The following is a 27,315-nucleotide window of genomic DNA, read 5'->3' on the forward strand; positions in this document are numbered from 1 at the left end:
GCGCCACATGTGCTTAACCCGCTGCGCTACTGCCAAAAGTTTATGTTTCTCACTAGCTGTTTAAAGGCCATTGCTGATGAGAGCTCTAGACTGGTGGGTTTTCCTTTACTGTTTCATGGAACTTCTATTGTTTTCTGACTTGCAGTTTCTGATGCGGTCTTTTATTGTCCTAATTGTTCCTCTGTAGATAACATGCCTTTTTATTACTATTATCTTATCCAGAGCACTGCTCAGCTCTGGTTTATGGTCATATTGGGTGTGTGTGGGGGGGAGGATTGAACCTTGGACTTTGCAGCCTTAGGCATTAGAGTCTCTTTGCATAACCATTGTGCTGTCTATTCCACTTATAACATGACTCCCCCCCTCTAGTTTACCTTTAATATTTTCTTGTCTCACTGGCTTTCAGCAGTTTCATCTGCCATGCACCTTAGTTCAGGTCTTTTCTGTTAGTACTGCTTAGAATTTGTTCAGGTCCATGGATCTGTGTATTTCCTTTCTTTTGTAAATAGAATTTACAAAATATCCAGGCATAATTTCTTTTCTTCTTTTCTTTTCTCCTCCTCCTTCCTCTTCCTCTTCCCCTCCCCCCTCCTTCTCCTTCCTCTTCCCCTTCTTCTTCTCCTCCTTACACTTCTTCTTCTCCTCCTCCTCTCCCACCCTCCTCCCCCTCCCCCTCCTTCTTTAATTGGTACCAAGTTGACTGCTGGGTCTCTGTGCTGGCATTATGAATCCATTGCTCCTGGCAGAACTTTCTTTTCTCTTTCTAAATTTTATTAGATAGGACAGAGAGATGTTGAGAAGGGAAGGGAAGATAGGTAGGGAGAGAGAGAGAGAAAGATAAACACCTGCAGACCTGCTTCACTGTTCATGAAGCAGACCCCTGCTCGTGGCGAGCGAGGGCTTGAACCTGCATCCTTGCGCTTGGTAACGTGTGTATTTAAGTGGGTGTGCCATTGCCCAGCCCCTCATGATTTATTCTGCTTTCCTCCCTTCAGACGTCAATGACACTTATGTTACCCCATCTGGTGTCATAGCACAGCTCACCAATCTCTGATCACTTTCCACCCTGCTTTTCCCCCTCCCTGTGTCAGCTGAGACAACATTTATTGCTCCACCCTTTGAGCACATGCTCTAGTTTTCTGAAGGATCTAATCTACTATCCACTTCACCCAGTTAATTCAAAGTGGGTAGTACGTATGCCATCTCTAGACATTCGACTTGATTTCTTTCATATCTTTCACTTTCCTCCTATTATACTTATCTTTTAAAACTATTCCATCATAGGCTGGGGTTACAGCATAATGGTTCTGCAAAAGACTCTCCTGCCTGAGGCTCCGGAAGTCTCAGGTTCGATCCCCTGCACCACCATCGGCCAGAGCTGAGCAGGGCTCTGTTAAAATGATGATGATGATGAAGATGATGATGACGACAATAATGATAACTAAAAACACTCTGTGTCGGAAACTCACCTAACGCAACAAGACAAACACAGACTTAAAGTGAAAGGATGGAAAACTATCATTCAAGCCAATGGCCCACAAAAAAGGGCAGGAACAGCTATTCTCATATCTGACATGATAGACTTTAAAATACATAAGATTAAAAAAGATAGGAATGGACACTACTTAATGCTCAGAGGATCAGTCAATCAAGAGGACTTAACAATTATTAATATCTATGCACCCAATGAGAAGCCATCTAAATACATCAAACTTCTACTGAAAGAGCTACAGCAATATATTAACAGTAACACAATCATAGTAGGGGACTTCAACACCCCACTATCTCAACTTGACAGATCATCCAGGAAGAAAATCAGTAAAGACATAAGGGAGCTAAATGAAGAGATAGATAAACTAGAACTATTGGACATTTTCAGAGTCATTCATCCCAAGAAACTGGAATACACATTTTACTCAAATCCACATGGGTCATTCTCAAGGATAGACCATATGTTAGGCCACAAAGACAGCATCAGCCTATTCAAGAGCACTGAAATCATCCCAAGCATCTTCTCAGACCACAGTGGAATTAAACTAACACTTAACAATCAACAAAAGATTAGTAACAGTGCCAAAATGTGGAAGCTCAACAGTACACTTCTTAACAACTTCTGGGTCAAAGAGGAAATCAAAGAAGAAATCAAAATGTTTCGAGAGTTCAATAAAAATGAAGACACAAGCTATCAAAATATTTGGGACACAGCTAAAGCAGTCCTAAGAGGGAAGTTCATAGCTATACAAGCACACATTAGGAAACAAGAAAAGGTACAAATAAACAGCCTGATTGCACATCTTAAAGACCTAGAAGAAGAACAACAAAGGAACCCTAAAGCAACCAGAAGGACAGAAATTACTAAAGTTAGGGCAGAAATAAATAACATTGAGAATAGGAAAACCATACAAAAGATCAATGAAAGTAAATATTGGTTCTTCGAAAGAGTAAACAAAATCGACAAACCTTTAGCCAGACTCACAAAAAAAAAAAAGGGAGAAGACCCAAATAAATCGGATAGTAAATGAAAGAGGAGATATCACAACAGACACTGCAGAAATTCAACATATCATCCGAGGCTTCTATGAACAACTATATGCCACCAAGTTAGAGAACCTGGAAGAAATGGATGATTTCCTAGATACCTACCAACTTCCAAAACTAAGTAAAGAGGAAGTGGATAACATGAACAGGCCCATCACAGCTAATGAAATTGAAACAGTTATCAAAAATCTCCCCAAAAATAAAAGTCCTGGACCAGATGGTTTTACAAATGAATTCTACAAAACTTTCAAAGAAGAACTAATATCTCTACTTTTAAAAGTCTTCCAGAAGATTGAAGACACTGGAATACTCCCTGCCAGCTTCTATGAAGCCAACATCACCCTGATACCAAAAGCAGACAGGGACACAACCAAAAAAGAAAACTACAGACCAATATCTCTGATGAACATAGATGCGAAAATATTGAACAATATTCTAGCCAACCGGATACAGCAGTATATCAAAAAGATTGTTCATCATGACCAAGTGGGGTTTATCCCAGGCATGCAAGGTTGGTTTAATATACGTAAATCAATCAATGTGACCCACCACATCAACAAAAGCAAGACCAAAAACCACATGGTCATATCAATAGATGCAGAGAAAGCCTTTGACAAAATACAACATCCCTTTATGATCAAAACACTACAAAAAATAGGAATAGATGGAAAATTCCTGAAGATAGTGGAGTCTATATATAGCAAACCTACAGCCAACATCATACTCAATGGTGAAAAACTGGAAGCATTTCCCCTCAGATCAGGTACTAGACAGGGCTGCCCACTATCACCATTACTATTCAACATAGTGTTGGAAGTTCTTGCCATAGCAATCAGGCAGGAGCAAGGAATTAAAGGAATACAGATTGGAAGAGAAGAAGTCAAACTCTCCTTATTTGCAGATGACATGATAGTATACATGGAAAAACCTAAGGAATCCAGCAAGAAGCTTTTGGAAATCATCAGGCAATACAGTAATGTGTCAGGCTATAAAATTAACATTCAAAAGTCAGTGGCATTCCTCTATGCAAACACTAAGTTAGAAGAAATTGAAATCCAGAAATCAGTTCCTTTTTCTATAGCAACAAAAGCAATAAAATATCTAGGAATAAACCTAACCAAAGAAGTGAAAGACTTGTATACTGAAAATTATGAGTCACTACTCAAAGAAATTGAAAAAGACACAAAGAAGTGGAAAGATATTCCATGCTCATGGGTTGGAAGAATTAACATCATCAAAATGAATATATTACCCAGAGCCATCTACAAATTTAATGCTATCCCCATCAAGATCCCAAGCACATTTTTTAGGAGAATAGAACAAATGTTACAAATGTTTATCTGGAACCAGAAAAGACCTAGAATTGCCAAAACAATCTTGAGAAAAAAGAACAGAACCGGAGGCATCACACTGCCAGATCTCAAACTATATTATAGGGCCATTGTCATCAAAACTGCTTGGTACTGGAACATGAACAGACACACTGACCAGTGGAATAGAATTGAGAGCCCAGAAATGAGGCCCCACACCTATGGACATCTCATCTTTGACAAAGGGGCCCAGACTATTACATGGGGAAAGCAGAGTCTCTTCAACAAATGGTGTTGGAAACAATGGGTTGAAACATGCAGAAGAATGAAGCTGAATCACTGTATTTCACCAAATACAAAAGTAAATTCCAAGTGGATCAAGGACTTGGATGTTAGACCACAAACTATCAGATACTTAGAGGAAAATATTGGAAGAACTTTTTTCCGCATAAATTTTAAAGACATTTTCAATGAAACGAATCCAATTACAAGGAAGACTAAGGCAAGTATAAACCTATGGGACTACATCAAATTAAAAAGCTTCTTCACAGCAAAAGAAACCACTACCCAAATCAAGAGACCCCTCACAGAATGGGAGAAGATCTTTACATGCCATACATCAGATAAGAGTTTAATAACCAACATATATAAAGAGCTTACCAGACTCAACAATAAGACAACAAATAACCCCATCCAAAAATGGGGGGAGGAATTGGACAGAATATTCACCACAGAAGAGATCCAAAAGGCCGAGAAACACATGAAAAAATGCTCCAAGTCTCTGATTGTCAGAGAAATGCAAATCAAGACAACAATGAGATATCACTTCACTCCTGTGAGAATGTCACACATCAGAAAAGGTAACAGCAGCAAATGCTGGAGAGGGTGTGGGGTCAAAGGAACCCTCCTGCACTGCTGGTGGGAATGTCAATTGGTCCAACCTCTGTGGAGAACAGTCTGGAGAACTCTCAGAAGGCTAGAAATGGACCTACCCTATGACCCTGCAATTCCCCTCCTGGGGATATATCCTAAGGAACCCAACACATCCACCCAAAAAGATCTGTGTACACATATGTTCTTGGCAGCACAATTTGTAATAGCCAAAACCTGGAAGCAACCCAGGTGTCCAACAACAGATGAGTGGCTGAGCAAGTTGTGGTCTAGATACACAATGGAATACTACTCAGCTGTAAAAAATGGTGACTTCACCGTTTTCAGCCGATCTTGCATGGACCTTGAAAAAATCATGTTGAGTGAAATAAGTCAGAAACAGAAGGATGAATATGGGATGATCTCACTCTCAGGCCGAAGTTGAAAAACAAGATTAGAAAAGAAAACACAAGTCGAACCTGAAATGGAATTGGAGCATTACACCAATGTAAAAGACTCTGGGGTGGGTGGGTGGGTGGGGAGAATACAGGTCCATGAAAAATGATGAATGAAATAGTGGGGGTTGTATTGCTAAATGGGAATCTGGGGAATGTTATGCATGTAAAAAAAAAAAAAGAAGTAGAAACGCAAAGCAGAAATTGACTGAGTTTGGAGTATGGCACCAAAGTAAGAAAGCAGAAGTATACTAGAGTTTGCAGTGAGTACCTCCCTAATACTTCCTCTCCACTTTTCCAAGCTTTGGGTCCATGATTGCTCAACAATTTGTTTGGCTTTGTATGTTAACTCTCTTTTCAGTCACCAGGTTCCAGGTGTCATCAGGATGCCGGCCAGACTTCCCTGGATTGAAGACCCCACCAATGTGTCCTGGAGCTCAGCTTCCCCAGAGACCCATCCTACTAGGGAAAGAGAGAGGCAGACTGGGAGTATGGACCGACCAGTCAACGCCCATGTTCAGCGAGGAAGCAATTACAGAAGCCAGACCTTCTACCTTCTGCAACCCTCAATGACCCTGGGTCCATGCTCCCAGAGGGATAGAGAATGGGAAAGCTATCGGGGGAGGGGGTGGGATATGGAGATTGGGCGGTGGGAATTGTGTGGAGTTGTACCCCTCCTACCCTATGGTTTTGTTAATTAATCCTTTCTTAAATAAAAAAAAAAATAATTAAAAAAAAAAAAACACTGTGTCTCTTCTTGAACGTCTCTGTGTACTCTGTCATCTCCGTCACTTCTACGTTGATTTTTATTGATTGTTTTTCTTCTGGACCTGGGTCCTCTTGTCGTGCTTCATCACATAGCCACGGAATTAGTCATCTCTGACCAGATGCCGGAAAGTATGGGTAATAATGTAACTGGGTGTCTCACTTTTGTTGTCTTGTTTGAAAGAATGTTGGACTTTGTTCTGACAGGCAGTTAGGTTACTTGCAAATCAGCGCGATTCCTTTGAAGCCTAGTTTGAAGCTTTGCCACAACTGGTCTGGACTAGTCGCCACTCTTGGGATGAACCAGCTAATTTCTAAAGCAGGACTCTGAAAGTCTCTCCCCTCATGTTTGAGGTTTTCACTGAATTCTCACCCGCTGGCTGGTCACAGTCTGAAGGTCTCCCGCCCTGTCTGAGCTGTGGCAACTTCAACTTGCAAGGTCCTCTCTCTTCCCTACTATGGTGGGGTTTCTTTCACCCAAGCACTCAGCAGCTATTTGAGAGAGTCCCTTTCCCACCTGAAACTTTCTTTTTCTGCGCAGCTTTCTCTTTTCTGGAACTTTGTTAGAGGGCTTCTAGCTGTCTCCCCTGAACACCAGTCCCCGGACCCGCAGCTCCGTGAGATCATCGGATTCTGCCTGGAACCCTCCTCCAAGGGTTGGAGCACCTGGAACGCATCTCTTGGCAGGAAGCCGGGACAGTCAGCGCCCTCCTCACTTGTTTTCTTAGGGAGAACACCCTGCCACACCTATTCTCCATTCTTTGGAACAGTTGTTTCATTATCTTGCTCAGTTTTGTAGTTGCCTAGGGTGGGCAGTCAGTCTCATCCTTGTTATTCCATTAGAGCCGGAAACAGAAGTTGGGAACCCACATGCAGAAACTCTCTGGAGCAGCTTGGTTTGAGTGCTAGGCCTCTCTCACGATGCCGGGTCTTCATCTCTCTCTCTTTAATACTCATTTATTTTCCCTTTTGTTGACATTGTTGTCTTATTGTTGTACTTATTATTGTTGTTGTATTGTTGTCGTCGTTGTTGGATAGGACAGAGAGAAATGGAGAGAGGAGGGGAAGACAGAGAGGGGGAGAGAAAGACAGACACCTGCAGGCAGACCTGCTTCACTGCCTGTGAAGTGACTCCCCTGCAGGTGGGGAGCCAGGGGCTTGAACTGGGATCCTTAAGCTGGTCCTTACGCTTTGCACCAAGTGTGCTTAACCCACTGCGCTACAGCTCCTGTCCCATCTTTCTCTTTTTTGTGTGTTTTTTTTTAAATTTCTTTATTGGGGAATTAATGTTTTACATTCAACAGTAAACACAATAGTTTGTACATGCATAACATTTCCCAGTTTTCCACATAACAATACAACCCCCACTAGGTCCTCTGTCATCCTTCTTGGATCTGTACTCCCCCCCCCCCCCCAGAGTCTTTTACTTTGGTGCGATACGCCAATTCCAGTTCAGGTTCTACTTGTGTTTGCTCTTCTGAACTTGTTTTTCAGCTTCTGCCTGAGAGTGAGATCATCCCATATTCATCCTTCTGTTTCTGACTTATTTCACTCAACATGAATTTTTCAAGGTCCATCCAAGATCAGCTGAAAACAGTGAAGTTACCATTTTTAATATCTGAGTAGTATTCCATTGTGTATCTAGACCACAACTTGCTCAGCCACTCATCTGTTGTTGGACACCTGGGTTGCTTCCAGGTTTTGTCTATTACAAATTGTGCTGCCAAGAACATATGTGTACACAGATCTTTTTGGATGGGTGTGTTGGGTTCCTTAGGATATATCCCCAGGAGAGGAATTGCAGGGTCATAGGGCAGGTCCATTTCTAGCCTTCTGAGAGTTCTCCAGACTGTTCTCCACAGAGGTTGGACCAATTGACATTCCCACCAGCAGTGCAGGAGGGTTCCTTTGACCCCACACCCTCTCCAGCATTTGCTGCTGTTACCTTTTCTGATGTATGACATTCTCACAGGAGTGAAGTGGTATCTCATTGTTGTCTTTATTTTCATTTCTCTGACAATCAGAGACTTGGAGCATTTTTTCATGTGTCTGCTGGTCTTTTGGATCTCTTCTGTGGTGAATATTCTGTCCTTGTCCTCCTCCCATTTTTGGATGGAGTCATCTGTTGTCTTGTTGTTGAGATTTGCAAGTTCTTTATATATTCTGGTTATTAGCCTCTTGTCTGATGTATAGCATGTAAAGATCTTCTCCCATTCTGTGAGCGGTCTCTTGGTTTGGGTAATAGTTTCTTTAGCTGTGCAGAAGCTTTTTAATGTTATGTAGTCCCATAGGTTTTTGCTTGTCTCAGTCTTCTTTGTAATTGGATTCATTTCATTGAAGGTGTCTTTAAAATTTATATGGAAAAGAGTTCTGCCAATATTTTCCTCTAAGTATCTGATAGTTTGTGGTCTAACATCCAAGTCCGTGATCCAACTGGAATTTACTTTTGTATTTGGTGAAATACAGTGATTCAGTTTCATTCTTCTGCACGTTTCAACCCATTGTTTCCAACACCATTTGTTGAAGAGACTCTGCTTTCCCCATTTAACAGTCTGGGCACCTTTGTAAAAGATTAGATGTCCATAGGTGTGGGGGCTCTCTTTTGTGTTTTTAACATCACACCGTGCCTTGATTTATCATTGCAGCCTTGGATGGTTCTCTGGGGGCTAGGGGATGGGGACTATAGGGGCCTTGGGGGTGGGCACAGGGCTTGTCTTAGTCACTTCTCTGAGCCGAGCATGTAACAGGTCCTTGGGAAGTGAGACTGGGCTTCTCTTGTAGGCTGGCAGTGAACTGAAGTGACGTTGATGAGGTAGTGGTGGACTGGCTCTCTGTCCTATGTTACCTGTCAGCACACTCCCAGGGAAAATCGCAGGAGAACACAGTTCATCCTTATTAGGCTGAGAGAATTCAGACCTGTGCAGACTTGCCAAATACATCACCCAGACATTAGAACTCTCAAAGCCTCAGATCTTGACACAATGGAAGGGCTTGACCACAGGTGACAGCATCAGATGATCCTCCAGAGTGGAGCCAGAGCCATCCCCAAGGGGAGGGACCCTGGACAAGGTGACAAGGTTTGCTGCCTTCCACGGGGGTGGGGTGAGGTTGGGAGTGGTGAGGTCAGGGCCACCTTCACCTACTGCCTCAGCTCCCTACCTGCAATGTGAAGTCTCTCTCAGGTCCTTTCTCTGAACTCCTGGGTCTCTGGGCTGGGTGTGAGGTTTGGTGTTAGCTCATATGCCTTCTTCCCACATAAAAAGAAGGAGGAGGAGAAGGAGAAGGAGGAGAAGGAGAAGGAGGAGAAGGAGAAGGAGAAGGAGAAGGAGAAGGAGAAGGAGAAGGAGAAGGAGAAGGAGGAGGTGGTCCAGGAGGTGGTGGCACAGTGGCTAGGAAATGGACTCTCAAGTATGAGGTCCTGAGTTCAGTCCCTGGCAGCACATGTACCAGAGTGATGTGTGGCTCTTTCTCTCTTCTTATCCCTCTCATTAATAAATAAAAAATAAAACCTTTAAAAAGAAGAAGCAGAAGTCGGGCGGTAGCGCAACGGGTTAAGCGCACATGGCACAAAGCACAAGGACTGGCGTAAGGATCCCGGTTCGAGCCCCCGGCTCCCCACCTGCAGGGGCGTCGCTTCACAGTCGGTGAAGCAGGTCTGCAGGTGTCTGTCTTTCTCTCCCCCTCTCTGTCTTCCCCTCCTCTCTCCATTTCTCTCTGTCCTATCCAACATCAACAACAACAATAATAACTACAACAATAAAACAACAAGGGCAACAAAAGAGAATGAATAAATAAATATTTTAAAGAAGAAGAAGAAGAAGAAGAAGAAGAAGAAGAAGAAGAAGAAGAAGAAGAAGAAAGGGGTGGGGTGGGGGGAAAGCCAGGTTCTGGCAACTAATGAATGGATGAACCTGGAAGTTGGGTTCTCTGAGCTGGTGATTCTAGGCCTCCGATAGCTGATGGTTCTGGGAGACTGCCTGTCACCCTGGGACTAGAACCGTCTACAGTCCTGGAATAATCCATGACGCTGTGGCCATAAGCCTCGACGGTCCTAACACTCACAGTCAGTGATGATACTGTGTGTGTGTGTGCATGTGTGCGCCCGCATGTGTGTGTGTGTGCGTGCGTGTGCGTGTGTGTGCATGTGTGTGCATGTATGTGTGTGCGTGTGAGTGTGTGCGTGCGTGCAAGTGTGTGAGTGTGTGTGCGTGTGTGTGTGTGTGTGTGTGTGTGTGTGTGTGTGTCTGTGTGTCCAGCAGAACTGGCACTGTATGTCGAGGGGCATCGCAGAAGATCTCTAGCCTGCTTCTTGCTGGTGGCTCCCAGGGTTGTTAATTCCCAGCGACTCACTCACAGGAGCCAGAGAGAAACAGAGGTGCAAGAAGGCAGCCTGGCCGTCCTGCACCTGACAGGGCTGACTTGTCTGCCGGCCTGAGACAGACTTTGTACTCAGCTGTCTGGCTGGGCTGGGCAACATCACACTACGTCCAGGCTAGAAAGAGTTCTGCCCTCCGCGCCGGCTTCCCCAGTGACCCTGTGCCTTAGCAGGGGCTAAGCAGAGAGGCCGGTGGGGCTGCTGCTTATTCTGCCCCCCGAGTCCCTGAGGTTCTCTCTGTCGGGGGTAATGATTATCTTGCCATGGACAAAGCCCGGTTCTGACTTGGAGCTACTGATGATTTTCAGCCATATGCTTTCTCGGGGTATATCATCAGTGTTCTCTCTTTGTTTCTTCTTTTTTCAAATGTTATTTATTGTTATTTGATAGAACAGAGGGAAAATGAGAGGGAGGGGAAGGTAGGGAGGAGAGAGAGAGACAGAGAGACATGCAGCCCGGCTTCACCACTTGAAGCTTCCCCTGCAGGTGAGGACTGGGGGCCTTGAACCTGGGTCTTCCACTTTGTCTCTTCCCTCCTCTCCTCCCCTCCCCTCCCCTCCCCTTCTCCCCTCCCCTCCCCTCCTATCCTTTCCCCTCCCCTCCCCTCTCCTCTCCTCTCCTCCCCTCCCCTCCCCTCCCCTCCCCTCTCCTTTCCTCCCCTCTCCTCTCCTCTCCTCCCCTCCCCTCTCCTCTCCTCCCCTCTCCTCTCCTCTCCTCTCCTCCCCTCTCCTCTCCTCTCCTCTCCTCCCCTCCCCTCCCCTCCCCTCTCCTCCCCTCCCCTCCCGTCCTTTCCCCTCCCCTCCCCTCTCCTCCCCTCCCCTCCCGTCCTTTCCCCTCCCCTCCCCTCTCCTCCTCTCCCCTTTCCTCCCCTCCCCTCCCCTCCCCTCCCCTCCCCTCTCCTCTCCTCTCCTCTCCTCTCCTCTCCCTCCCCTCCCCTCCCCTCTCCGCTCCTCCCCTCCCCTCCCCTCCCCTCCCCTCTCCTCTCCTCTCCTCTCCTCTCCTCTCCCTCCCCTCCCCTCTCCGCTCCTCCCCTCCCCTCCCCTCCCCTCTCCTCTCCTCTCCTCTCCTCTCCTCTCCTCTCCTCTCCTCTCCTCTCCCTCCCCTCCCCTCCCCTCTCCGCTCCTCCCCTCCCCTCCCCTCCCCTCCCCTCTCCTCTCCTCTCCTCTCCTCTCCTCTCCTCTCCTCTCCTCTCCCTCCCCTCCCCTCCCCTCTCCGCTCCTCCCCTCCCCTCCCCTCTCCTCCCCTCCCCTCCCCTCCCCTCCCCTCTCCCCGTTTTCTCTTTTTCTCCTGTCACTAGGGCCTCACTGCTGTGGGAGCAAGGGGATGAAGAGTGGGACGCAGAAGGGAGAGGAAGATCTCACGTGCTGAAGTCTCCTTCAGTGTGGGGAGCTGGGCTCAGACTTGGACTGGCCACATGAACTACCTCGCCCGCCCCCTCGCCTGCGCTGTGGGGCCTCTGGGCTGGTGGAGCTAGCTGACTGAGCTCTCTGCACACACTTTCCTGAAGTGTCTTTGCTTCTGTTCATTTCCCACTAGAAGAGAGTCCCGACTCTGCTCCCTGAACTGGTGGCCAGTGGCTCGGGGGCAGCCTGCTGACAGCCCTGCCTCTCACCTCTCAGCACTGGCTGCTGGTGGTCAGACCCCAACCCAGGAATGGTTTGGGGCAAGTGGGGAGGGAGCTGATGCGACCTCCACTTTGTTACCTGTGGGACAAGTCACAGCTCTGCTTTGAGCTGCAGTTGCACCCACCTTTAAAGTGGGAGAAAGGCCGGGCGGTGGTACACCTAGTTAAGTGCGCATAGTATGAAGCGCAAGGACCCCCCTCAAGGATCCAGGTTTGAGCCCCCGACTCCCCACCGTGGGGGAGGGGGTCGCTTCACAAGTGGCAAAGCAGGTCTGCAGGTGTCTGGTTTTCTCTCTCCCTCTTTGTCTTCCCCTCCTCTCTCCATTTCTCTCTGTCCTATCCAACAACATGAAAAAACAAACAAACAAAAAACAACTCCACCGGGAGCAGTGGATTCATAGTGCTGGTACCGAGTCCCAGTGAAAACTCTGGAGGTAAGAAAAATAAATAAAATAGGGTGGGGGAGATAGCATAATGGTAATGCAAACAGACTCTCATGCCTGAGGCTCCTAAGTCCCAGGTTCAATCCCCCACACCCCCATAAGGCAGAGCTGAGCAGGGCTCTGGTGTTTCTCTCTGTGTCTTTCTCTGCATCTTTCTCAAAAATAAAATAAATAAATAAAATATTTTAAAAAATAATGATAAATAAAATAAAATATGTAAGACATTAATCCCCCAATAAAGAAATTAAAAATTAATAAACATAGTAAAACATAGAATAGAATAAAATAAAATGGGAGGGTACCGTCTCCCTCATGGGAGCGGTGGAGAGAGGTATCCCGGTCAGCATTTGCACCTATGCGCCTGGGGACTAGAGCTGATCATTCCCATGCAAACAACAGGCTCAGTCCTCCAGGAAGACACATGTCCTACCATACCACAGAAGCCCCCCCCCCCCCCAGTGTGCAGTGGGAACCCAGGTCTGCCTGCTCTGGGAACGGGGAAGGGAGCCGTTACAGAGTGTTTCTGAGAAGAGAGAAAGTAGTCAGGAGGAATGTGTCCCCCATCCACTGATGCTTTTTTTTTTTTAGTATTTATTTATGTATTTATTCCTTTTGTTGCCCGTATTGTTTTATTGTTGTAATTATTATTGTTGTTGTTATTGATGTCGTCATTGTTGGATAGGACAGAGAGAAATGGAGAGAGGAGGGGAAGACAGAGAGGGGGAGAGAAAGACAGACACCTGCAGACCTGCTTCACCGCCTGTGAAGCGACTCCCCTGCAGGTGGGGAGCCGGGGGCTCAAACCAGAATCCTTACGCTGGTCTTTGCGCTTGTGTGCTTAACCCGCTGCGCTACTGCCCGACTGCCGACTGATGCTTTTCTTAGGTGCTTGATTGATCTGTACCCATTCATGCATTGCCTGTCAAGCCCAGGCTCTCTGCCCGTCACTGTCTTGGGTGCTGGCTTGTGTCTTAGAAATTCAGTCCAGAGAATGACTTCACGCACTCAGGGTCTGGAACGGGAGCGGCAGGGAGGGGGCAGTGGCCCCACCGGCCGGCCGGCTCTCTTGGGAGGGGTCGGAAAAAAAGTGGCTTTGCTGCCTTGGGACGGATGGCTTTGTGCCGCCACTCGCCTCCCTGTGACCCTGGGTGCTAGAGTTGGCCTGAGTCTGCTCATCTGCAAAATGGGGTGTGTGTGGATTCCTGGGGACTCCCCTGTGCGGGTGACTGTGAAGCCTTCAGGGAATCCCATGCAGCCCTGAGCCGCTGCCACGGGCTCCAGGGTTAAGGCTCAGGTCCCGCGAGTGAAGTGACGCTTCCATGTGCTGGCTCAGCGCTCACTCCGGGGTCTTGAGGGCCCTGCCTGGTTTTTCCTGCCCCACTTTCTCTGTCAAATAAATCGAACAGCACGAAGGAAAAGCATGAAGGCTATTAGTTTAAAAACTATTCATTCACTCACTCACTCATTCACTCATTCATTCACTCATTCATTCATTACTGGATAAAGACAGAAATAGAGAGGTGAGGGGGAGATCGAGGGAAGGAAAGGGGCCGAGCAGTGGTGCACGCAATGAAGTGTGCACAGTACTAAGTGCAAGGACCCCTGCAAGGATCTGGGTTCGAACCCCCGGCTTCTCACCTGGATGGGGACCCTTAAGGGGTCTATCTTTCTCTCTCCCTCTCTGTCTCCCCCTACTCTCTCAATTTCTCTCTGTTTTGTCCAATAAAATGGGGAAAATAGTCACCAGGAGCAGTGGATTCTTAGTGTCAGCACTGAGCACCTGCTGTAACCCTGGGGGGGTGGGTGGGGAGACTAGCAGGACTGCTTCACCGTTCATGAAGCTTTGCCCCGCAGACCAGGGGCTTGAACCCAGGTCCTTGCACACTGTAATGTGTGTGCTTAACCAGGTACGCCACTGCCTGACCCCTAGATTTATTAACATTTCATTTGTGACATATGAGAGAGTTCTGCAGGCGACTTGCAGAAAGAGGAAGGAGCCCGTCCAGGCCATGTGCACCGGGGACCAGACAGAGAGCTTGAAGCAGGCAGGCCCCAAGCTTTCCCAACTGAAGCGTTTCCCAGCTGCAACTAGGAGTCATTTTTAAAATGTGGATCATTAGCCCGAGACCTGGGAGGCACTTGCAGACCTCACTCAGTGTGTCACTGAAGGTTCCTCATGAGCCCAAGGACCTCGCCCGCTTGGTAGCTCCCCGAGAGGTGCACAAGGTGACCCCAGGGAGAGACTGGCCTCATGGCCGGCACCGCAGACTTAGCCTGATCCTGGGGCTTCTTCACATGGAAGGAGGCCGGGTGTCCCGCGCCCCTCTCCCTGTTGGCCCCACCGGAATTTCTAGATTCCTAAGTCACCAGCCAAGGAGGTGCCCCTCCTCAGCCCTTGAGTTTCCCAGGAAGGGTTTGGTCTGTTTTGGTGCCTTGTTGTGGGGTTTCCATGGGGCTGTCTGATCAAGGCTGCAATACCCCTGGTACCAACCCTGCCTCAGCTTCCGGGGTGAGGACGAGGGAGGAGAGGGTGCTGCTGGCGATGGGTAGAGGGTGAGAAACCTGGAGCGGAGCGGTGCGGCTCGACTCAGGCTGAGCAAGGAGCCCCGGCCAGGGCTGTTCCTCTCAGGAGCTTAACTTGATGGCTCTCAGATAAGCTTTCTGTTTCCTGTCCCCGTCTGGTCCAAGTCCCTATGTCTTGGGCTCACAAAGAGCCTGAGGGTGAATATGGGGCCAGTACCCAGGCTTCTAAAGTATGTATTCCTTCTCTCATTCATTCATTTATTCATTCATTCAGAACTTCACTAGATTACATGCCACTCCATGCATTTTGAAAATAAAAAAGTGGTGAACTTGCTCTCAAATAGCTGACAGTCTGGGGGAACTGGTCAAATTTTAACTGGCAGAAACAGCATTGTTAAAAGGAAAAAAAAATGTGTGTGTGTGACATAGTTTTGCTCCAAAAGATGTATTTAGGAGTTGGGCAGTCTTTCTTTCTTTCTTTTTTTTTTGTATTTTTATTTTACAAAATTACATGTCAACAAGGGCTTGAATCCACACCATTCCCACCACCAGAGTTCTCAATCTTCAGTCTCCCGAGTCTTTCATCCAGTAGAGACCGTCACAGTCATATGCAAGGACCTAGGTTTAAGCCCTGACCCCCACCTGCGGGGGGAGCTTCACAAGCCGCGAAGAGGTGCTACAGGGGTCTCTCTGTAACTCTCCCTCTCTATCTCCCCTCCCTCCTCAGTTCTTCTCTGTCTCTGTTCAAAAAAGAAAGGAAAAACAACAACAAATAAATATAAATTTTAAAAATACTTATTTTAATAAGAGAAAGAGAGAGTGAGTGAGTGAGTGCGTGTGTGTGTGTGTGTGTCCGAGAGAGACAGAGAGATATAGAGAGGGAGAGACCAGGCACTCATCAGCTCTGGTAAATGCTGTGTCGGGAGGGACTGAACCTGGAGTTTCGGACATGCAAGTCCTGTGCTCTCCCACTGAGAGACAGCCCTGGGGTAGACCCCTCTGACAGTATAGTAACAGTGAAGCGCTTTCTCAGTCTACGCACGGAGATTACTGCCTGGGGCCCATGAGACAGCCCATCTGGGAAGCCATCTGCAGTGCCAGGCAACAGACCCAGGTTCCCGTCCCCAGGACAGCACAGAGTACAGCTGCTCTGGAGAAGAACTGGCTCTTCTCTCTTTTTCCTTTTCTTCTTCTATGATTTATTTATTAATTGATGATAGAAGAGTGAGAGGCAGAAACTCACTCAGGTGCATAAGATGCCAGGCTTGATATCTGGGGACCTCATGCTTACAGCACCAGTGCTCTGATCCCTGTGTTCCCCCCGGACCTCTCTCCCTCTTCTCACCTGAAAAGGTTGGCCCAGACTGGTGAACCCACGCTGGAAACAAAAGCAAATGTCTTGCCTTTAATTTTAGAACTCTGTGGATTCCCCAGTATCTGTTTGAGAAGCTCAGTTCAAGAATTCAGGTCGTCATGGGGAAAAAACTGCCGAGAGGGTCAGAACAGGAGATGGCAGACATACAGCCTTATGAGATGTTTCTTCTTAGTCTAGGAATTCAGGACGGATCCTGGAGGAAGTCACGTTTAATGTCCCCATGATTGCTCAGCGTGGATAGAGTCGCCCACAGGATGCCAGCGCTGTCCCACTGGACAAGAGAGGCTGGCAAGGCTCCTGTTCTCCTGGATCTTACAGTCCAGTGGGGAGACACAGATGAGTGAACGAGCAAATAAGTCAATAGACACAGATGGTCTGGAGGTAGATGGGAACTGGCTTTAGCATAAGTGCAAGCAGAGGAACGGTTAACAAAACGGTCAGCCCTCTGCTGTGCGTGAAAACAGAGCACATGAAGACTGCTTGAGAGCACGCTGTTGGTCAGAACGCAGCGAGTGGCGTGAGACAGCTGGGAGAAAGGTCAGATCCTGTCAGATCACATGGCCCTTGGTGTAGCATGTAGAAGTCTAGGGCCGCATGTGGTCTACAGTAACACTTTCAGTTATTTTAATTTTTTAAATTTATATAATTTTTATTTATAAAATGGAAACACTGACAAAACCAAAGGATAAGAGGGGTATGATTTCACACAATTCCCACCACCAGAACTCCGGATCCCATCCCCTCCCTCAATAGCTTTCCTATTCTCTGTTTCTGTCGGAGTATGGACCCAGGGTCATTATGGGGTGCAGAAGGTGGGAAGTCTGGTTTCTGTCATTACTTCTCCACTGAACATGGGCATATTTTCAGTTTTTTAAGCCAGTTTTTATATTTGTGATTCATAGTGGTTTGAAAGATTATAGGTTGGGGGTAGATAGCATAATGGTTCTACAAAGAGGCTCTCATGCCTGAGGCTCTAAGCACCAGGTTCAATCCTCTGGTTAAGCACCACCATAAGTCAGAGCTAAATAGTGCTCTGGTAAAATAATAACAATAAAAAACAAAATAATAAATACAAGATTATAATATTATGGGCTGGGGAGATAGCAAAATGGTTCTGCAAAACACTTTCATGCCTGAGGCTCCAAGGTTTAATCCCCAACACCTCTGTATTTAAAATGGTTAAATAAATAAGAGGTTGTAAGATTAATTATTTATTTACTCTGTATTTAAAATGGTTAAATAAATAAGAGGTTGTAAGATTAATTATTTATTTAAAGTAGAGAAATAAATAAGAGGTTGTAAGATTACAGGGTATGGTTCCATACCACATCCATCCATCCATCCATCCATCCATCCATCCATCCATCCATCCATCCATCCATCCATCCATCCCCAAAGCTCTGTGCTCCTGCTCCCCCAGTGTTCACCACCATAGTTCTTACAAAGCCTTAGAGACACTTAGTTTATGTCTGGTGTTTTTGCTTTTGGCTAATCCATGTGTTTCAATTCTCCTGACAGAAGTTAGGATTTTATTCTGAGGCTCATAAAACGTTCTTTCTTTAGGGAGTCGGGCGGTAGTGAAACGGGTTAAGCGCACGTGATGTGAAGCACAAGGACCGGCGTAAGGATCCTGGTTTGAGCCCCCGGCTCCCCACCTGCAGGGGAGTCACTTCACAAGCAGTGAAACAGGTCTGTAGGTGTCTGTCTTTCTCTCCTCCTCTCTGTCTTCCCCTCCTCTCTCCATTTCTCTCTGTCCTATCCAACAACAATGATATCAATAACAACAATAATAACTACAAAAATAAAACAAGGGCAACAAAAAGGGAATAAATAAATAAATATTAGAAAAAAAACAAAAACAAAATAAAAAAAAGTTAATTCTTTCTCTCTTCCTTCCTTCTTTCCTTCCTTCCTTCCTTTCTTTCTTTTGCATTTGTTGATTTATTTACTGGGGGATTAATGTTTCACAGTTGACAGTAAATACAATAGTTTGTACATGCATAACATTTCTCATTTTCCACACAACAATTCACCCCCCACTAGGTTCTCTGCCATTCTGTTCCAGGACCTGAACTCCCCCTCCCACCCCAGAGTCTTGGACTTTGGTGCAATACACCAACTCCAGTCCAAGTTCTGCTTAGTGCTTTCCCTCCTGATCTTGTTTTTCAACTTCTGCCTGAGAGTGAGATCATCCCATATTCATCCTTCTGTTTCTGACTTATCTCACTTAACATGAGTCCTTCAAGCTCCACCCAAGATGAGCTGAAAACAGTGAAATCACCATCTTTACTCTGAAAATGTCCAATAGTTCTAGTTTATCTCTTCATTTAGCTCCATTTCTTTGTTGATTTTCTGCCTGGATGATCTGTCAAGTTGAGAGAGTGGGGTGTTGAAGTCCCCTACTATGACTGTGTTGCTGTTAATATATTGCTGTACCTCTTTCAGTAGGTGTTTGATGTATTTATATGGCTTCTCATTGGGCGCATAGATATTGATAATCACTAAGTCCTCTTGATTGATTGATCTTCTAAGCACTAAGTAATGTCCATTCCTACCTTTTTAAATTGTATTTATTTTAAGGTCTATCATGTCAGATGTGAGCATAGCTGTTCCTGCCGTGTGTGTGTGTGTGTGTGTGTGTGTGTGTGTGTGTGTGTGTATGTGTGGTCCATAGGCTTGTATGGTAGTTTTCCAACCTTTCACTTTGAGTCTGTGTTTGTCTTATTGAGTTAGGTGGGTTTCCTGTAGACAGCATATTGTTGGGTTGTGTTTCCTGATCCGTCTTCCTACTCTGTGCCTTTTAATAGGTGAATTCAGGCCCTTGACATTTATTGATATCATAGATTGAAGATATTTTAATGCTATTATTGTGGATTTTTAGAGTGTTCTGATATATGGCATGTTTATGGTGGTCTGACTGTTTATAGCAGACCTTTAAGAACTTCTTTCAGGGAAGGTTTGGTGATAGTTGATTCCTTCAACTATGGCTTGTCTGAGAAGGTTTTTAATGCCTCCGTCTAGTCTGAATGACAGTCTAGCAAGATACAGTAGTCTTGATTGAAAACCTTTCTCATCAAGCACATGATCGATGTCTTGCCATTCTCTTCTGGTCTGTAGTGTTTTTGTGGAGAAGTCCGCTGCTAATCTTATGGGTTTTCCTCTGTGACTCTTTGTTTTTCTTTTGCAGCCTTCAGGATCCTTTCTTTATCCTTATTCCTTTTTATTCTAAATATGATGTGTCTTTAAGTCTGAGTTAATTCTGTTTGAGACCCTCTGGGCTTCTCGAACCTATATGTCTTTTATGTTATCTAGACTAGAGAAGTTCTCAGGGATTATGTCCTGAAGAATGCTTTCTTCCCCTCCCTTTCTTCTTCTGGTAGGTCTATAATACATATATTATTTTTTTTTAAGTCATCTCATATGTCTCTGTTGTTGTTTTCAGTATCTCTTAATCTCTTTTTAAGATCTCTTACTTCTTTCTTAGTTCTCTCTAATTCATCATTGATCTTGCTAATTCTGTTTTCAGCCTCATTTATTCTATTCTCTTCCCCCCTTGACTGTTTTCTGGAGTTCATCTATTTTGTTACCATGTTCTGATACTGTATTAGCTTGTTCAGATAGTTGTGTTCTTAGATCAGCTATTTCAGCTTTCAGCTCTATAATAACCTTGAGATAATTAGTGTTTTCTTCTGGAGTCTCATTTGTTGTTTCTGCATTTCTGATAACAATTCTTTCAAACTCTTTACTCACTCCTGTGATTAATTCAAACTCTTTACTCACTCCTGTGATTAATTCCTCAGCGAGCGTTTGGATGTTGATCTCATTCTTCTGTGCTTCTACCTTTGGAGGGATTTTAGCTGGATTTTTGTCCTGGTTCATTCCTTCAATGTTTCTCCTTGGTTTAACCATTATTACAGTGTGTTATGAGGTCCTTCTCTCAGTACTTTTCAGTCTACTGATCACTTTTGCCTGGATTGACTTGTGTCTAATAAGGTACTTAAAGAGTTCAGAGTTGTGGAAATTAACAGCTGTTTCAATGTTATCTCAGTCCCTGAGTTGAAGCACAGTGGCTGTTAAAGCCTCTTTTATTTTTTCCTTCCCTGCTGGCTATGGGAGCCTGGGGGCTTTCAAACTATGTAAGCAGGCTTCTTAACTTAATCACTCACTCCTGACCAAGAGATAAAGCAGGTTGGGGGAGAGGTAGCACAGTGGTTATGCAAAGAGACTCTCACACCCCAAGGACCCAAAGCTCCAGGTTCAATTCAGCTGCTCTGCCAAGCTGGGCAGCACTGCTGGGCCCTGAGAGTGTCTAAACAAGTCCCGTTTATAGTATGTGCTGAGGCAATTAGTCACCATGTTTTCATCAGGAGAACAATGTGGAAAGGCTCCCACTATACAGCCCCACTGCTAGGCCACTGAGGTGTAGCTCTTCTCCTGAGTTTCCTGGTCAGTTCTCTGTTCCCAGATGTCGGCACAGGGCCTCCTCCCTGCTGCTCCAGCCTCTGAGGGCAGCAGCAATGGAGACTCACAGTTGCATTTGGTGAGTCTCAGGGTAGTTTCCTCCTCCCTTCAGCCGTCTTTTTGTTGGTAAAACAGACTGGAGGAGGCTTCTCAGCCAGACTGTTCCCAGCCACTCGGGAGTAGATAAGGGCTTTAGCCTCAGAAGTCTCTCGTTAGCCTCCTCTCTGTCCACGAGCCGCACGTGTTTTCACTCACTGGTAACTTGGTTGGTTCCCAAAGTAGTCCCAGTCTTGTCTTCTTGCAGCCTCAGGTGATCTTTGATATTCCTTGTTCTTTAGAAAAGTTTCTCAACTGGGTAGAGCTGGAGGTCTGGGCAGATTTGTGGTCTCTGGATGCTCTGGTGATTTGGTGGGTTCTCAAAGTCATTCTAGTCCTGTCTTGTTGCCGTCCCAGGTGGTCTCCTTTGATATTTCTAGTTGAAGAGAAATGCAGCTGCTGCTCCTCTCTGCTTCTGTCTGTTTCTATTGAGACAGTGGCATTTTAAAATAAGTCATCTCAATTCTTTCTTTTTTTTATTTATAAAAATGAAACACTGACAGAAACATAGGATAAGAGGGGTAAGACTCCACACAGTTCCCACCACCAGAACTCTGTATCCCATCCTCTCCCTGATAGCTTTCCTATTCTTTAACCCTCTGGGAGTATGGACCCAAGGTCATTGTGGGATGCAGAAGGTGGAAGGACTGGCTTTTGTAATTGCTTCCCCGCTGAACATGGTCATTGACAGGTGGATCCATACTCCCAGCCTGCCTCTCTCTTTCCCTGGGGGGGCAGGGCTCTGGGGAATTGAAGCTCCAGGACCCATTGGTGGAGTCGTCTGTCCAGGGAAGTCTGATTGAAATCATGCTGGCATCTGGAACCTGGTGGCTGCAAAGAGAGTTAACATATAAAATAACTCTCTCTCTCTTTCTCTTTTCCCTCCAGGGAGCTGGTACTCCATGCTGGTACTATGAATTTACTACTGCTCCTGGTGGCCTTTTTTTTTTTTCTTTCTAATTTTTATAAGACAGGAGAGACAGCAATTGAGAGCTGATAGATAGAAAGGGAGAGTGAAAGATAGGTACCTTCATACATGCTTCACTGCTCATGAAATGTCCCCCCTACAGGTGTGAAATGGAGGCTCCCACCTGGGTTCTTGTGCTTGGTAATATGTGCACTCGACCAAGTGCACCACTGCCTGGCCCCGGAAGCCACTTCTTCCTTCTTTTCTTTCTTTCTTTCTTTCTTTCTTTCTTTCTTTCTTTCTTTCTTTCTTTCTTTCTTTCTCCATATCTCTCTCTCTCTCTCTCTCTCTCTCTCTATATATATATATATATATATATATATATATATATATATATGTATATATATATGTATACATGCATGTATGCTACTTGTCTTTGTATGGCTACCCTTTTTTTAGCCTGACAACACCTGACAGGTGTTGAATTAACTTCGTTTATTTTTAACTGTTATATAGCATCCTACAACACATAGATATCTTGATCCGTTCTTGTTTCCACAGACCTCTGTCTTGTTCCCTGATTTCTACTATTTTGGTTGATTCTGAAATGGGACATTAATGGGCTGGGGGGTGTGCACACCACCGACACTATAAGACCTTGCCAGATGGCAGCTCAAAGTCGGCACACCAGTTTATATTCCCGTGAGCAGCGTCTGCAAGTCCCCATCTCTTTCTACCCCTGCCAACAGCTGATATTGTCAGCCTTTTAAATTTTTGACGACGTTTTGGGTGTAAGATGGTAGCTCATGTTAATTCGTGTTTCCATGATTATTAGAGAGGTTCAACATGTAATTTTGTGTTTATAGACTTGGAGTTCCTTCTCTCATGAATTATCAGTTCATATCCCTTGCCCATCTTCTCTAAAGACCTTTTCAAGTTGATGTGTGGGGGTTGTGTACATATTCCAGTTACAAGTGATTGTTTCTCGTGATGTTGGGACTATCTCTTCACAGGCTGATTGCTGAAGACTTTAAGGAGAGGAATGACATGAGCTGATTGGCATGTTTAAGATAGTGCTCTGTCCCTGGTGTGAAGAGTGACCGGGGTGAAATGAAGGAGAGAAGGCAGGGGTGGGAGTCAGTTAAGAGTTCACTGTGATGGTCCAGGGCCCACCGTGGAGGCAGAGTTCACACAACTTGCTGATAGAAGAAGAGAAGGCAGGAATCACAGTGACTCCCCGGGCTTCTGGTGTGAGCAGTTGGGGGTGGTGGTGGTACCGTTGACTGAGATGGAGCATGACAGGTGGAGAAACAGGTTTAGGCTGGGAATCCGGGAAGAAACACTTTGTTTTCAACACGTCGAGCTTGAGATTTTAGATATCTAAGCGGTTAAATCAAGTAGGCAGCTGGATCAGAGCCTGAAGTTCACAGTCATGTTAAGGATCTTGAGAGTCCGTTTTGGGGGTTCAAGCAGGGCAGCACAGTTTCTGGAAGACCCATCCAGCCCACCCGAAGGCACGGCTTCAGAGTGGGGAGGGAGAGAGGGGACAGTCAGATCAGCTGAATCCACTCAGGTTATGGGTGGAGTGGCAGCTGCTGCACCCAGAAGCCCTCACATCCTGGGGATGGATGTTGGGGGGTCATCAATATGTGAATGGAACTAAAACCACAAGACTGAACAAGATGGAAAGACAGGCACCTCCAGAAGAACCACTGCACACGCCGACATTTAGAGGCTGAGCAGAAGGGACAGGTCGGTGAGAAGACTGCACTGGGGTGTGGGTCCAAGAGGCAGGCGCTGCTCACTGGACAGTCCAGTACCCAGTGTCAGGATCAGCAAGTAGTAGGTGCCTAGGAAATGTTTATTAAAGAAATGTTTCTTTTTTTTTCTTTTTCTTTTCTTTTATTTATTTATTCCCTTTTGTTTCCCTTGTTGTTTTATTGTTGTAGTTATTATTGTTGTTGTCGTTGTTGGATAGGACAGAGAGAAATGGAGAGAGGAGGGGAAGACAGAGAGGAGGAGAGAAAGACAAACACCTACAGACCTGCTTCACCGCCTGTGAAGCGACTCCCCTGCAGGTGGGGAGCCGGGGTTTGAACCGGGATCCTTATGCCGGTCCTTGCGCTTTGCGCCACCTGCGCTTAACCCGCTGCGCTACAGCCCGACTCCCAAAGAAATGTTTCTTAAAGGAACAAATTTAAGAATTAAAATGCAGAAATGAAGGAGTGGTCAATAAAGAGGAGGAGAAGGAGAAGGAGGAAGAGGAGAAGGAGGAGGTGGAAGAGAAGGAGGAGGTGGAGGAGAAGGAGAAGGAGAAGGAGGAGGTAGAGGAGAAGGAGGAGGAGGAGAAGGAGGAGGTGGGTGGAGAAGGAGGAGGAGGAGAAGGCATCCTGCAAAGGCAAGAGAAAAGTTTCAAGAAGGGAATTACCCACTGTGTGTACTGTTGCCAAGAAGTTGCCTAAGAGCTAGACACAGAGGTGGCCATTGAATTTGCTAACATAGAGGTCACTGGTGACTTTGACAAAAATGGCTGCAGCTTGGCATCTGTGGTGTTTGCCAGGTCCTGTGCGGTATAGGGTGGGAACGGGGGATGTGGGTGGTGAGAGGGAGGGGACTCTCCAAGGAGTGGAATCAGCAGGTGCCAGAAGACAAGTGGTGCTGGTCCTGCCACTGCAAGTGACCCAGCTGATAATAAGGGCAGAAGACAGAGAGGAGGCCAGAGAGACAGCTCACCTCAGCAGTGTGCCTGACCCGGTTCAAGCCTGGTGCCTGGTGTCTTAAAGGCAGCTTCACTGCTGTGCTCTTTCCTTTTGATTTTTTTATAGAACAGAGATAAATTGAGAGGGGAGATAGAGAAGGAGGGAGACAGAGAGAGATCAGCAACCCTGACTCACCACTCTCGAAGCTTTCCCCCACAGGTGGGGAGTGGGGGGCTTGAACCTGGGTCCTTGCATATGGTAATGTGTGCACTTATGCCATTGCCCGGCCCCATCTCTTTCATTTTCTCTCTTTGTTCCTGTCAAGAGGAAGAAAGAAAGAGAGAGAAAGAAAGAAAGAGAAAGAAAGGAGAAGGAGAAGGATGGGTGGATGAATGGGAAGGAGGGAGAAAGGATAAAGAAACGGAAAAGGGAAAGAAAGCAGAGCAGAAAGAAGAGATAGGGGAGTATGCCAAAACAGGCTGGATTTCAAGGCAGAAGGGAGTGGGGAAAAAGAGGGGGGATGGTGACGAGAGCTAGGGCTTGGCAAGTGACCAGATGTCCACATGTCACTCAAGACTCAGAACAGAGTCCAAGTCAAACTGGCTGAAGCAAAAGGGAATTTATTATTATTATTATTATTATTATTATTATTATTATTATTATTATTATTTTCATGGAACTGAAAAGTCCACGCGTAGATTCTGGTTGAAGATAATAAGGTGTGGCACCCCGACTCTTGCTTCTCTCTTTGTCTAAACAGTGTCTTTGTTTAGGGAGACAGTTCTGTCACCAGGACAAGACCCTATGGCAAGGTCTAGTCTTCCACTGACTTCCTCCCTTTGCAAGTCAGTCAGCCAGAGTCCCATTAGTCAAATGCCCAATGGCCATATGTTACTTCTGAGCCAGTCACGGTGGTGGAGGGAGAGAGCTCTTCTTTGATTGACCATCCTGGGAAACCAGGAGCCAAAGCAGGAATGGAGTGAGGAGGGTCAAGGGCTAGATAAGCAAACATACAGAGTTCAGTGCTAACCCAGCACTTACACGTCTGGGAGACTTGAGAACTCTCAGGAGGCTGGAAGTGGACCTGCCCTATGACCCTGCAATTCCTCTCCTGGGGACAGATCCCAAGGAACCCAGCACACCCATCCAAAAAGATCCGTGTGCACCTGTGTTCACAGTAGCACAGTGTGTAATAGCCAAAACCTGGAGGCAACCCAGGTGTCCAACAACAGATGAGTGGCTGAGCAAGTTGTGGTCTAGACACACAATGGAATACTACTCAGCTGTTAAAAATGGCGAATTCTCCTTCTTTACCTCATCTTGGATGTAGCTTGAAGGAATCATGTTAAATGAGCTAAGTCAGATTTAAAAGGATGAATATGGGATGATCTCACTCACAGACAGAAGTTGAAAAACAAGATCAGAAGGGGAGGCACCAAGCAGAACTTGGAGTGGAGTTGGTGGACTGCGCCAAAGTCAAGGACTCTGGGGTGGGTGGGGGGAGGGCTCAGGTCCTGGAACAGGATGGCAGAGGAGGACCTGGTGGGGGATGTACTATTATGTAGAAATGTACAAACTATTGTATTTTACTGTTGAATGTAAACCATTAATCCCTCAATAAAGAAATTAGAAGAAGGAGAAGAAGGCGGTGAAGGAAGGCTCTGTGAAAGCTCGCTAGCACAGTGTGCTGGTGAAGGAAGGTGAAAGGAAGCCAGCACAGTGTGCCGCTTGGCTAGGTGCACCACCTAGTGTGGCCCTCGTCACACTGAGCGCTACTGGCGCTCTGGTCTCTTTCGCTCTCTCTCTGCCTATCTTCATCTCATCTCCAACTACAACCCCATCTTTACCTCTGTCTTTAAAATGAAGAAGTAGAGGGAGTCGGGCGGTAGCGCAGTGGGTTAAACGCAGATGGCGCAAAGCGCAAAGACCAGTGTAAGGATCCCGGTTCGAGCCCCCAGCTCCCCACCTGCAGGGGAGTCGCTTCCCAGGCGGTGAAGCAGGTCTGCAGGTGTCTGTCTTTCTCTCCCCCTCTCTGTCTTCTTCCCTGTGTCTCTCCATTTCTCTCTGTCTTATTCAACAACGACATCAGTAACTACAACAATAAAACAACAAGGGCAACAAAATAAATAAATAAATATTTTTTAAAAAAGAAGAAGTAGAGGTATATCGGTATGTAGAATATCAGAATATTTTTAAGAGTACCTTAGTGTCAGCGAGACAGTTCAGTGATATAGTGGGTTTCTTGCATAAATGAAACCATGGGTTCTGCTCTTGGTACAGTTGTGCAATCTCCTCTCTCTCTCTCTCTCTCTCTCTCTCTCTCTCCTTTTCTAGTAGAAAAAAAAGTAAAGGGCAGGGGTAGGTAGCATAAGGGCTCATAGTTGAGGCTCCAAAGTTCCAGGTTCAATCCCCTGCACCACCATAAACCAGATTTGAGCAGGGCTCTGATTTAAAAAAAAAAGTAAAATAGCAAGGAAGTACCATAACAGTTTTATTAATCCAGTTCTGTCCAATAGAAGTAGAATATGAACCTTGTGTCTAACTTTAGATTTTTGTAGTAGTGACATTAACAGCAAAAAAAAAAAAAAGGGAACTAGGTAAAATTAATCTTAGCATTTTATTTTCTCTTAAAGATTCACATATTGAACTAAAGAGGAGAAGAGGGCACGGGGGAGGATCGGAGCCCAGGATAAGACCCAAGGCTTCACACCTGCAAGACCGTGGCCTTCCCAGCCTCAGAGAGATACATAGTGGCTTTTTGTTTGTTTTGTTTTGTTGCCACCAGGGTTATTGCTGGGGCTCAGTGCTTGCACAGAGCTCCTGGTGGCTTTCCCCTGCCCTTTCTTTTTTGATAGAGACAAAGAGAAGTGGAAG

At 46.0% G+C, this 27,315-nt stretch overlaps 1 protein-coding gene across 1 annotated transcript in view; it reads left to right on the forward strand.

Annotated features, from left to right (window-relative positions):
• The first annotated feature begins 20,979 nt into the window (after nucleotides 1-20,979).
• MRTO4 (MRT4 homolog, ribosome maturation factor) overlaps nucleotides 20,980-27,315 on the forward strand; it is a 366,835-nt gene continuing 360,499 nt past the window's right edge. Inside the window, exon 1 of the mRNA XM_060200923.1 lies at nucleotides 20,980-20,984. The gene's annotated coding sequence lies outside the window, so the exon portion shown is untranslated. The remainder of the gene's footprint in view (nucleotides 20,985-27,315) is intronic.

This window comes from Erinaceus europaeus, chromosome 11 (assembly GCF_950295315.1).
Source record: "Erinaceus europaeus chromosome 11, mEriEur2.1, whole genome shotgun sequence".
Lineage (NCBI taxonomy): Eukaryota > Metazoa > Chordata > Mammalia > Eulipotyphla > Erinaceidae > Erinaceus > Erinaceus europaeus.